Source organism: Varroa jacobsoni, unplaced genomic scaffold, assembly GCF_002532875.2.
Source record: "Varroa jacobsoni isolate VJ856 unplaced genomic scaffold, vjacob_1.0 scaffold_592, whole genome shotgun sequence".
Lineage (NCBI taxonomy): Eukaryota > Metazoa > Arthropoda > Arachnida > Mesostigmata > Varroidae > Varroa > Varroa jacobsoni.
This window is the reverse complement of record NW_019213494.1, coordinates 54758-67360: the sequence shown is the minus strand read 5'-3', so window position 1 is coordinate 67360 and position 12603 is coordinate 54758. Positions and strand designations below refer to the sequence as shown.

Sequence of the window (12603 nt, the reverse complement as noted above, 5' to 3'; positions counted from 1 at the left end):
TATATATATATATATATAAAGACCGAGCTAATTGTGAGGGGCAGCTTAGAATGACTTATGTCGACTATCCGAGCATCTGGCTTAGCGTATTTTGGCGGGAGGTGACCCTTGTTCGGTACTAGGTTCGTGCGTCGCATACTTAAAATAGGGTACTTTAGCTCAAAGCGAACTTACTGGTTGGATGGTTAGCGGAAGATGCAGTTCTATGGAAACAAAGACAAAGCATTCTAAAATAAATATCTCCAAAAATATCCGGAGATATGTAGACGGATCATATGAAATGCAAATAATCGAAGTTAGCGACAGAGGCGATATCTGCTACAAACGCATTTACTCAGACGATGAGAATGTTCAATCTAAACTACAGGGAATCTGAAGGACAGCCAAAAAGAATAGCAAGTGAACTCAGCTTGCTTTGTGCGCAAGAAGCGGCTGAACTTTATAGGAACTTTGCACAACTTCATTACTTTGTGTTTAAGAAGCTTGAAGATTTTCGACTATCGTACCAACGGTGAGCTCACTAAAATTTAACCATTTTCGTAACAACATCAATGGAAGGTACCTGCATCATTGGCCCACCGAATCTCTGAAGGCGGAGCCAGATAGGCCAGAGGCGGAACTATATGGCTGAAGAGCTGATGGCTTCGCACGATTTCGTCAGTCATCTAACGAAAATAAAGGAGAACTCTTTTCTTCTTAGGCTGTGATCATAGCTAGAGAAACTGACGCCTTACAACTGTCTATTGCCCAATTAAACCGGTCAGAGATGATGACACAAATCCATCTGAAGTTCTGCTGGACAGTGTGAAGTCGTCTTTTAAACGGCCCAGCTATTAGCATACACGATAGCTTATTTTATGATACGTTAGTGGAGTTGTATTTTGTTCGTGAACAGAAAAGGACCAATGGCAATCTGCGCACCATTCTCCAAAGTTGACAAGGCCAGATTGAAGCCTGTATAAATATGTTGCTTACGGATGATTGTGGCATAACGATAAATCATGATATAATTATCCGCAATGAGACACATTGCCGTTATTCTAATAAAAATCTACAAAATTTGTTCCGGAAGTCGAGTATTTCGAAATCTACGAAATTTCGTCTCGAACTCGTTTTTGCGAGCGAGCAACGAGTTCGAGGCTAACATGCTTTAACTTGACATATTTACGCATGTAGTAATATTGATTAAATTAAGCTACATTCTGAACGCATGTGCGTTCAAGAATTATTTAAATTTTCTTGTAAAGCTAGTACCGACGGCCTCTGGTTTGCGGAAGTTCGAAGTGTAACGGCCTCCGATATCCTGGCGTCTATAACGATCACGTTATTATGTAATATACCTGATTGTAATTATCTTTAAACTTGCTTCCAGTTTGCCTTTGAACATGTCGTTTTGGGTTAGAGGAAGATGTGGCTGATGAACTGGACGGCTTTTTATGTCTTAGAGTAAATTCAATGACATGCTAAACTGTTTCTATTAGTTATAGTCGCTTCTCAGAGAAAAAACAGTGACGTTAATTCTGTCTCATGTGCATTTCAAAACTTCTAAAAGTTCGATGGTGTTAAAATTATAAATTAGCATCTTCTTGCCAGCAAAAAACAGAATCGACGATATAGACCTCGTCCCATATAGCTATACTTTTTCCTATAAATACGTTTATTCTCAATACCTTAATTTATCAATTCATCGTTGGCCGTTCCTTTGCGTGCGCGAGGAACAGAATCTGTCTACCAACTTGCTGAGCACGAGACAGGACACTCCGTGCAGAGGTGCCTCTTCATGACGTGTTTTAAATTTCTGGTTATTTTTATTATCGATAGAGCCTCGAGTGTTTAGAGAGCCTTACGAATTCGCCTTTGTTAGCTCTTTGGATATATCAGTATTGCCAACTTCCTTCCATCTGCATTATTTTTATCCAGCTCTCTCTTATTATCTCTTTATTGTGGACTTGTTGCAAGAAAGAACATATTAAAAAAGAACGCTTTTTTGCTATATTTGAGACTTATCCCCGCATGGCTACGAGCATCTTCTACGGTATCTAAACAACGAAGCTTAAAATGTCAGGAGACTGTAGTTACATGGCCTATTGGCAGAACCCGACGTACAAATGTAACGAAGCTCAGCCGAGCTGGCAAGCCGATCGTTGTGATAAAGTCGAAGACGAGGCCAAAGCGATCAACATTCATTACCTTTTTCCAGCTTCATTCCTATTCTCAAAGCAGAGCCTATCCAATACTCAAAGGGATCCATGCGAAAGGTCGGAAAAGACCTTTGGGCCTCGGCGACTACTGCAAATGGCCCGCTCCCACCTTCTGGCGGCGTTAGCGATCTGCTTACTTGCAGTGGCATCTGTCGCGCTGGTCGCTGTATTGGCGGTTGTTTTTCTTCTATTCGTGGTAGTGCCAACGATACAAACTGCCATTATTACTGTTCTTCTTTCGATCTTTAGCAGGAAACATAAATCGAATGAGGTAGGACCGTACGGAAGCGGCCGCTTCAAAAAATGTGCAATGTAAGACCATGCAAGTTAGAACACTCTATTCAGCCTAACAGTACACGAGCGTCCGCAGATATCAACATTAAGCCTTAAACAACAGTTTTAGAAAATCTACGACCACTGCACTTCGTTGTGGGAGACGGCAGGGATTCTTCAGGATTTGTTGTGTACTATATGCCATGATGTTAACTACGATTGCTTGAAGACGAGGAAAATTGATGCCAGAGGTTTTGTAATGAAAAGAGGATACTGGAACAGGAAAAGAAGGTTTGTAGATAAAGCTCATGCATTGTACGATGGATAAACAAAAATGAAACATTTTCAACGTTCATCCGGTAATTTTTCCGGTTTAGTTGGAAAAAATGGAAAAGGGGCAAATTAGCAGATCCCAACGATAGCCAATGCTGTGTCTAGCAAACGTGACTCGTGTGATTTATAAGCAACGGCACATCATGCGTGAAGTCTACTACAAACACAAATATCGAATGAGTGAGGAAGCTAATGTGCATAACGGGTCGTCTCGGCTCGCGCGTCATTTTGACAGCACCTCACCTCGTACATAAGTACCGATGCAAATTATTTGCAGATTGAACAAGGAGACAAATGCGGATGCGGAAAAACTTGATATGCCAATTACGGTAAAGCACTTCACGAGGAAACGAGGTCCTCAAAGAAAGACTCGGCGACTATGCATAGAAGTATCCAGGAAAGTTGACTGTACTTACGCTTGCGTGAGTGCTAGCTAAACCAGTACGCTATGTTATGTAGAATAAACAGAAATGCTAAGCGATGCTTCATAGTCTTCTAGGATAGCATCAGTGTAGATTAGATGAAATGGATACATTAGTCGTTGAGCTTTCAAATGTATTGAAATGTAGATAAGATATTGCCGAATGAGACCAAAAAATGCTAATTTATGTAAAGAAAAAGTTTTATAGGGCTATCATATGCCGCTAACTCTAGATTGCCCTACAAAAGGTCTACTGCAGACGAATATACGACACGTATGGGTACCCTGATATCTGTTTCCAAAATAGCAAGTGCTAGCTGTCGCTCTGCTGTAGGTGAAGACTGCCTATTACGACTTGCGGCCTTGTCTCTTTCTGCATGACTACGATCTGTCCGTGATTTTTGAACTATTCATTAATAAACGAAATAGCGTAGATTTAGACATGCATACGTACATAAATTCGAACGTACGCTGTCGTCACGTCCTGGCCATCTTTATCATTGTGTTGGCTGTGTCAGTGGCGAAGATCCTATTACTAACCGGAGCTATCACTGCAACAGCCGTTGGTGCTGAAGACCCTAGGGAACGTTAGCTAGCTTGTTCGCGTGCGATGCAGCATACGTACATTTGTGTCATATATAGACAACCTACATGCATGTATGTATATAAGATATGTATAGACGCATGTACATGCTGTTTGTTATGTCCTGCTGGATTGGCCTGGGTCATCGCGCAGATGGCGCATCCAGCTGTCGTTGAACGTCAAATGCACGTCGTTGAAACACTACGTGCATAGTACAGCATATCCCCCGACATCCTGCCAATGTGTACGTGACGCTCTTCTTGATGTTGTGTTACGGATGGATTCCCACGAATACGGTTAGCTCATAAGTATGTCTAATGACGTAATACTTATCGACAGTTCAGCCTGGTGATAGCGTCCTGGCAGTTCTGTTCATACACAGCGTCCTTCTATTTTAGATGTTTACTCGTGGATGGTGTTGTATTAGAATGTTTTTATAACAAAAGGAATAAATCGTTAGTAAAAAATGTATGTAGTAAACAGAGAATACCTGTCGTGAAGTTGGTAACGCATTTGCATAACATAATAATAAAAAAATATGATTTTTTTAAATATACATTGAGTGGATTCTGTCTTGATGAATGGCGTGATCGACTCAAGTCAGTGCATAGTTCCAGATATGGTGCCTCATTTTCCACCTATAAATTCTAGATATTTTTGTTAATAGAAAACAATAGATTTAATAATTGTTTGTTTAAGCCGGTATTGATTCGCCGGCGTTCCTCTTCGTCTGGTGAAATGGGCTTCTGTTCTCTATAGTTCTATTATATCTTTAAATAGGACACCTCAAGGCCTAAAGACAATTACATTTAACGTTTCACAGCTCAAACGAGCGGCATACCTTCTAAAATATTAATAAGATCGTAGCAGAAAACAGCAGGGCCTCACTTTGATAGAAATTATTCGCAACCCTCAAAGGTCTACGGAATGAGGTTGTCGTTGATAAATGGGACTTTTTTTTCCTTTTCGGCTTATTTATATGATGGGACTGACACATAGCATAATTTATGTGCGAACAATTCAGCCGTAGAGTGATATAGTGAGAGGCTGATGCGGCTGTGAGCTTTCATCTTCCATTCCATTACGGCCAATGGAGATACTGAACGATATTTAGTATAGTACGTACAATCCAAACACATTCATTCAAAAGTCAACTGTGAAAATTCTGCAGGAGCAATTAAGTATTCGTCACGTCACCACATAATTGATTGGGAAGTTAGAAAGAAAAGTTACCAGATTAACTATTAAGTGTACGTTACGCCAAAACTAATTTCCAGACATGAAAATTAAGGTGTATGCCTGTTGTATTGCGTGCCAACAGCAAAAACCAAATATACGATTGCAGCAGCATGGCATACATGAACACTGGTACGCACCGATGTCACATACGCGAGCAATACGATGCCCCCGCCAGCGACGTGCGAGCTGAACTGCAACACTCAAACAAAGATGTCAGGTTATTGTGTCTTCTAATGGATGTTTCTATTCCGCCCTATCGTTTAACTTGTTTTAGATACCATTCTTAACTTATAATGCACCCTTCCTCTTCCAACGGGGTGACCGACCGGCAGCCCCCGTCGGACATTGTCTCTGAACAGATGGTGAAGGTATCTGTCCATGTCAGTTTTCGACTAATCGGTTCTACACGAAAATTCTAGCTGCTCTGAGATTCGTCATTCATTAAATGCTGCACGAACTTTGCTATTTGCAATATAATGCACTATGACAACGACTACATCTTTATCTGTTTTTTTTTTTTTTTTTTGCTAATGTTAGGAGGTGTCGGCATTGGGGCAGAACATAATCAAGTGAGCGCTTGATACAAGAGAGAGGACGATTTATGAATGGTACGACTGTCTGACTGCACACACGGACGACCCAGTTCGACAAATAGTACACTAATAGAGATAATGAATTGTTACCTAAGCAATAATTGGCATGCTGGGTTTGGTGTTGTGATGACCGCGGTGGTGAGGTTGAATGATGCCGGTATGCTACTTGCGTCAGGTATTACAATGGCATTAACAGTATTTCATATTCGAATGAATTCTCCGGACATGTTTTTAACCATAGACAATACCTGGATCATCAGTCGAATCTGGCATCACAACCAATTGTACGATTAATTTTTTTTTTTTTTTGCTTTTGCATGCCATTGGTTTATTAATAACATCAACTAATGCATTAATTCGCATGTTGAAAAGTGTAGATTTGAGATTCATGGGCCTAACGTGAAGAAAAAAAATTTCCTAGTCCGAAATAACCACTCAATCAGGATTTTTAGGCCCATCTAAGGTATTGAAAAATTTTGATACAAACTGTGGCAATGTCGATAATTCTGTGTTGTTTCGGGACGTGGAGCGGAAGCATAGGAATAAAAATGAGTATCAGCAGAGCGAGATCTGTACTCATTATTGCTATTTTATACAGATAGCTTACAGCCACTATTACCCCTCAAACATGTTGACCAGCAGGTTAGGTAGGAACTGCATGCGAATTCAGAGATTAATTACAAAGGCCTGTGAAGTAATTAATCCTACTAAATAAAGACCGAATACTCGGCGAACGTTTTTCAGAAACCATTAAAATTAATCGAAAATCATGTTTACAGTTTGAACAAAGCTTTTTTAGATACTGTACGACAATTGACGTTCCCATGCGCATTTGCTTTAAAAAAATAGACATTTTTTGAAGGCAAATGCGTGTGGCTCTCACAGCGAAAATCAACCGTTAAGCTAGAAGTGTCTGATATATCATCTGATATATCGCCCCTCGATCGCTCGAGGAATCGTTTTGAGATGGAAAGCGCACAGAGCTTCATCCCAGCACCATATCTTTTTTTATACGCTCATCGTATGCTTCGACTTACGTATTTTACGGATAAAATTTTAACGAAGTCGAATTAGACAGCTAGTTGCCCATACGAGTTGCCCATGCGATCTATAGGATCAACAACTATTTTACATTGTGTTGTACAGTTGGAACAGACAAGGCCGCCAGTGAAAGATAACCGTCTCTGACGCTTGACCACGATTGGTGATTAATCTAAAAGGATGTTTCCTTAGATTGCACATTTCTACGACAAAAAAAAAGCGTAGAGCGGTTATTTACATTGCGTGACTCATACGTCGCACAAATCGGTACGTCTTAGCTAAACTGTTCTGATTGCAGCGCATAACACGGCCATGTGGTGCCAATGACAGCTCAAACTTGTTAGCCGCAAACAACTTACGTTGGCCGCCCCGCTGGTAAACGGTGGAACGAGACTGAGGAGGGGCAATCAATAAATACTGAAGAAAATGGCCGAATTCCAGCAAGGCAGCGTTAGACTGAAAAATGTATTGCAGATATATAAACGAAAACATATAGTAGTCGCCTACTTTTCGCAGTAAATTTGATTCGACGCTCTAAAATCAAAGTAAAACTGAAGCTGTAGCTGGCTGATATCCTAAAGAAGGACGCCCAGTGATGCGCTGACAGAAAAGTCTAGTTTGAGGTCCTGCAGAGGTGAGCTCTGCTGCTTAAGCCGTAATAATATAACTTTGTATTTTGCCTTGTCTCGGGTCGAATCGCCGTTTTACAGACCGCTGTGTTGTAGAAACAGCTTTTGCAGGTTTTTAAGGGTAGCTGGGTATCACCAAGACGGCTGATTCCAGATGCACCACACCGCGTGATTATTTTTGCCATTGTCACCTGGTAGTTTTATTATTGTTCGCACTTCTGCGTCTGATTCTGCTCCTATGAGAATTTGACGGTCGTGTCGGCTGGCAAAAACCGTCTCATCGCTTCACATCGCCGGATTAGTAGCGCTGTAGGGAAGAGACCTAAAAGAAAAAATATGTTGAACCTTGACTCCCCCCCGCCCTCCACACAGGAGCCACTGGTATCATCCCACCATTATCGCTGTAACGGCCTCGGCCAATCTTCTCAGTTAGGGTAAAAACAGCATCAGTAATAGGCACCCCTGGGGTGAATCGTCTTCATCATCATCTTTACTGGAGTCGCTCGTAGGAACGCCAATAGGAACCCTGGCGGGATCATGCCAGAGAAGCTAACGGGAAACAAGCCGTTATCGAGGTTTTGCACCTGTGCTCGAGACAAAAGATTATTATATAATTATAGCTATAATAATAATGTGCGAGTAATAAGACGGAACCAAAGTAAAAACAAGAATCGTTACTGCAGACCTCGGGATCATCAGCGTCGCATTACGATAAACTGCCATTGCTGTAGCAGCCGGCTGAGCTCGGCGAGTTATTCTTCTTACCTTCATAAGGATAGATAGCCACTGTTTACACTTGTTCTCGTGGTCAGTCGCAGCTGATTAGGGTTCCACCGCAACCGATGGGGTAGACCAGGATATACTGGTCAGTTAGCACATAAAAATGGTAGAAAAGGAGCAGCGTCAGGCAACACACGACGTGCTATAACTGTCGTGCTTAGGGTATCTTCTCTAATCGCTAAACCAGGCCAACGTTAACGCTAATGAAAGTAGGCAAATAAGAATGAGTTGTAAACAAGTTAGATGAATGAAGATGATTGGCATAATAACACGGTAGCTTAAAATTGGGTGAAAAACATACGTGTGTGTATATATATATGTATATACAATCCACATCTTCAGTGCACAACAACACCAGTTCTCGACAAAAGCGAACACGAGATAGATGATGATCGTGCTGATAAAGCGTGACAACATAATAAAAATTACAATAGCAACAGCATTAAAAAGCTTTTAATAAAAACTACCAGTTAGTAATAGCAGAAATAGTACTAATACTGTTGATGGTTAGTATAATTGTTGTGAAGTGGCTAAAAATGTGACAAAAAATTTATTTGAAAGACTGAGCGATTTTTTTAAACGACATAAAAGTAATTAAGTCTGTGAAACACAGACAATTACTGAAAATAGGTTAGTCAACTTTTGTTTTACACACCATATAAGTAAATGCCCCTTTCGTTAGGCTGGCTGACCTCAACTTAAACGTATTCAGATGTATATATTTTGGTTATAGTAGTCGTCTTTATTACCGAACTTCTTTGAGGCACTAATGATCTATAACCCTGAGGCACTTTAGAGACCCGGATCCAGCTCTGGATAAATCGTTACGAACTTCAAATGTCATTTAGAAGCTTTGGCCTAACGGTTCTCAAAAGGGAAACATAGCGCCGGCCAACTAGCGACACGTGTCGGCCTAACTGTAAGCGGCGACTTGGGGGTTTCGACACGCTTACGCTTGTACATTCTATGCATGATATTGTAGACAATTAATAATAGCCGGCGAGATTCGCAATCGTTTTTCTCCATAAGAATGTCATGAACTGGTACCACAATGGGTACAGTGGTCATCTTAACAGACTAATGTTTAATTAATTTTATGTGCTTCAATGCTTAATAACTCCGAACTAGATAAAATGCGTCAAAATTCAAAAGACGCGCATAAATGATTATGATAGCACACAGGATAAATCTGCGACCGTCAGCTACCTAACATCGATTTGCTGTCGAAACAAGTATATCATTCATCCTGCATTATCGATCCGTAACTGTTTGTGTGTTAATCTACCAAAACGCGATCTTACCAAACGACAGACATGAATTCTTGGCAACAATAGAGCAAGGGCATTATGCCCTCATTATCAGCTGCCACCCACAGGATGCTTCCCCACTGCCATCGACATCACCAGCAGCCTCATCCACAAACAAAAGCATGGTCCGTAATGCCAGTAACACCGCAAATGCCGCTTACGATCATTCTCGGACGACGAACGATCCAGAGAGCTGTGGCGTGTCGCAAGTTCCTCGGGGATCATCATACGCGTAAAGCTCACGTAACAGGCTGGAGGCACGCGCTGGCCGGTCAGGCAGCTCTGCAGATCGTCGAACGAAACGCGGAACCATGACAACAACGATAAGTCCCGCTGGAGATGACCACCCCGTGGGGCATGAAGCTTGGACTTCTTCTGCGTCTCGACGTCCCCAGTTAACCGGCGCAGTCGTTGATACCACCATCCTACATAGACAATTCCTTTTCTCTGCTTTCTTGATTACGTAACGGCCACCCGCTCATTGCCATTATAATTGTTGTTACCTATTGTCGACACATATATACGAGCGAAGGTAGAAAAAATTTTTTCGATAGTTACTGTTGTATGTATTAGTAATATATACGTTAAATTAGTGGTAAGGGCCAGCAGAACCGGAATTGATCGAAGTCATCTAAATCGGGCACGAGATTAAATTAGGTTCCAGTATTCCACATAATAGAAGTGTGTGTCATATTCCGAGACAGCCACAGACACATATTATACGTTGAGCTGCACTGGCTGAATATATTGATGAGGTAAGCGTCAATACCTCATGCCAATCAAGTCCTTCACAAGGCTGCAGCCACTTGGGTAAATGAAGCCGAACTGAATCAGATCGACCAAATACTTCCTGAAGTTATCTAGCCTTCTTTAGCCATCTCTGGGCTAATCCTCAATCATTTGATCGAGTCCCTTTCTTAGTCAGACGGGCGTATTTTACCTGAATTGTGTCACGCCTGCTATTACAATCCGATGATTAGATAGTAAATTAACTTTGGAATAGAAAATAGTTATAGGAAATTTAGATGGTCGCTGAAATACTCTAAACTGTACTTACATAGTCACATAACTGTCGAAATACGTAGAGACTACTCAAAATCATAGAAATCACGAGTCAGGCAAAAATACTGCCCAGCCATAGACAAAAACGAGGTGCATCAACGGCTGGTAAAAAATAGAAGAGTTTCGCAATCTAGCATGCCCCATGAACTCTGGCCATCAGTGATGAACAGCAGGCTTTAGGTAGAGGATATATAATGCAAAGGTCTGGGAATCGAAAAGGCAACTCGACTTTTACGGTTGAACCCTGCATAGCGCGAAAAGGGCTAGTTATGTCTTATGCCCATCCCAAAGACTGCTCGATTCACGGCTTGTCCTTAGGGAAGCTGGCCTTTCCTTCAGCGGAAATAGCTTACCAAAACGTTGTTGTTACTGACAATTCCAGCTGTTGCTCGACGTATCATATGGATACGCCGACCCTCTCCAATATCAGACTCCCGTTATTACTGGGTTATCATCGCAGCACAGTGTGCAAAGGGGAGTCAAGTATGTGCGTCGGTTCGATAATATAATTGTCCCACAAGTTAATTCGGGCAGCGTACGATACCCGAATGTGAAACTAGACGGACAAGGGCAAAGATGACGCGACGGTGTCCCAAATTGTCTAGCTGTTTACAAAAATGTGGAACCGATTAAACTAATTCTGTCAGAAGCCTACGTCCTGTCCCATGGAGATACATATGCGCTAATCTGGTCGAGGCTGTTTCAGTCTAAAAAACGACTCGTTTTTATTACGACTCGGAGCTAATTGGTTTCAATATGGTAAATCTAATTCATCTTTAAACTGGATAAACTGACGTATCTAAAGTATTGCAAGACTTTTCTGAGACAAACGGCAACATGATCGTTGAAAATTGCTTCGTTTTCGTAAACCGCGTGGCCTGCAGCAGCAGCGAACCCTTGTTTCGTATGTATTCGGCTTTAGATTTCCTCTTCGTTTTGTCCTCTGAAATTTTGAGGGTGCTGATTTTTGACGTACATTTAACGACCGTATTGAGTGTTCGGTTCTACTGTCCACCAAAGGTAACGTATGATGGCGGCAGTAATCCAGTTTTTTTCTGTTTCTCCTTTTTCAGAATTTTCTGTTGAACCGGTTGATTTTCAGTAAACTGTCGCTGTATTATTAAATACAATCACGCTTTTGTCCGCTTCTCGGATGACGTGTGCTCACGATGAACGGCCACTCGTATTCGCCAAAGTAATTCCACCTATAATAACAGTAACGGCTAAGGGTGTCCATTCTGACACGATAGAATTATCGATTTGTGCGCGGAAAGGCCTATTGAGTTATTTTGAATACCGTTTTTTCAGCTAGTCTAATTGAGATCGAGCCGAAATTTTCCTCCTTTAAAATACTATGAGTAGCATGAAAATGTACAGATTTTTATAATCTGGCGTTTTATGAAGTTAAGGAAATATTAAATTTATTGAAGTCAACGCAGCCCCTTGTGAGGTTCATTTATTTTCGCCTCTGGACGTTCGCAATAGATCATATGTTCTTCTTCGCTTTTATTTTACCCTCGGTACTAAGCGATGTAAGGGACCTATGTTAGGTTAGACACTTCGATTATGACTACCTCTTGTAGTATGGCGCTTGTGTCTACGGCAAGGTTTATTGTGCCTCCTTTTCATTAACGCATACAATACCCCCGACGATAGTATCTTGACGTTTTCGTGGTAACGGCTTTTATGATGGTTCATTCTAATAGTCGATTGCAGGAATTGATCGTAGATGTCACCGTATATCGTTGTCCGCAACAATCAGTCCAAAGAGCTCTGTATCTCGCTTCCTGCCTTTTCAGATAAATACATTGAATGGTATTGACATTTGTAAAATGTCGTACTACAGTACCGCAGTAATTACGTACAATTGCGACAACAAGGTCTTTATTCATGAGTATGTCTGATATACATAGGTGTTACAGAAAGAGAAATTTTTTGCAGTCGTCGCATAGACTGATAATAGCTTCCTTGCACCTGTTTCTTCCTACCTATGTTCGTGCCTAATTTACCATATAGTACTATACATGGTCGATTTAAACATAATTTTAGGAAGATACTCAGTATTTCACTGAGGTAACTATTATATAGTAGAATGATTGATACGGGAGATTACCTATTTATTCAATGCAATCGTTTCAAAT

The 12603-nt window shown here is 41.2% G+C and overlaps 2 long non-coding RNA genes across 3 annotated transcripts; one reads left to right on the top strand and one right to left on the bottom strand.

The window, feature by feature from the left end:
- The first annotated feature begins 3700 nt into the window (after positions 1-3700).
- On the top strand, positions 3701-6207 carry LOC147753288 (uncharacterized). Of its 2 annotated transcripts, none has more exons than XR_015311654.1 (3): positions 3701-4279; positions 5089-5262; positions 5588-6207. It is a non-coding gene; the product is annotated as an uncharacterized LOC147753288 (long non-coding RNA). The 2 variants fall into 2 exon arrangements; XR_015311655.1 differs by having other exon boundaries at positions 5089-5267.
- Positions 6208-7301: 1094 nt separating this feature from the next.
- Positions 7302-10073, bottom strand: LOC111261744 (uncharacterized). Its single transcript, XR_002681181.2, has 3 exons — positions 9395-10073; positions 8079-8293; positions 7302-7897 (listed from the first exon to the last, which is right to left on the bottom strand). It is a non-coding gene; the product is annotated as an uncharacterized LOC111261744 (long non-coding RNA).
- Between the last annotated feature and the right edge of the window lie 2530 nt (positions 10074-12603).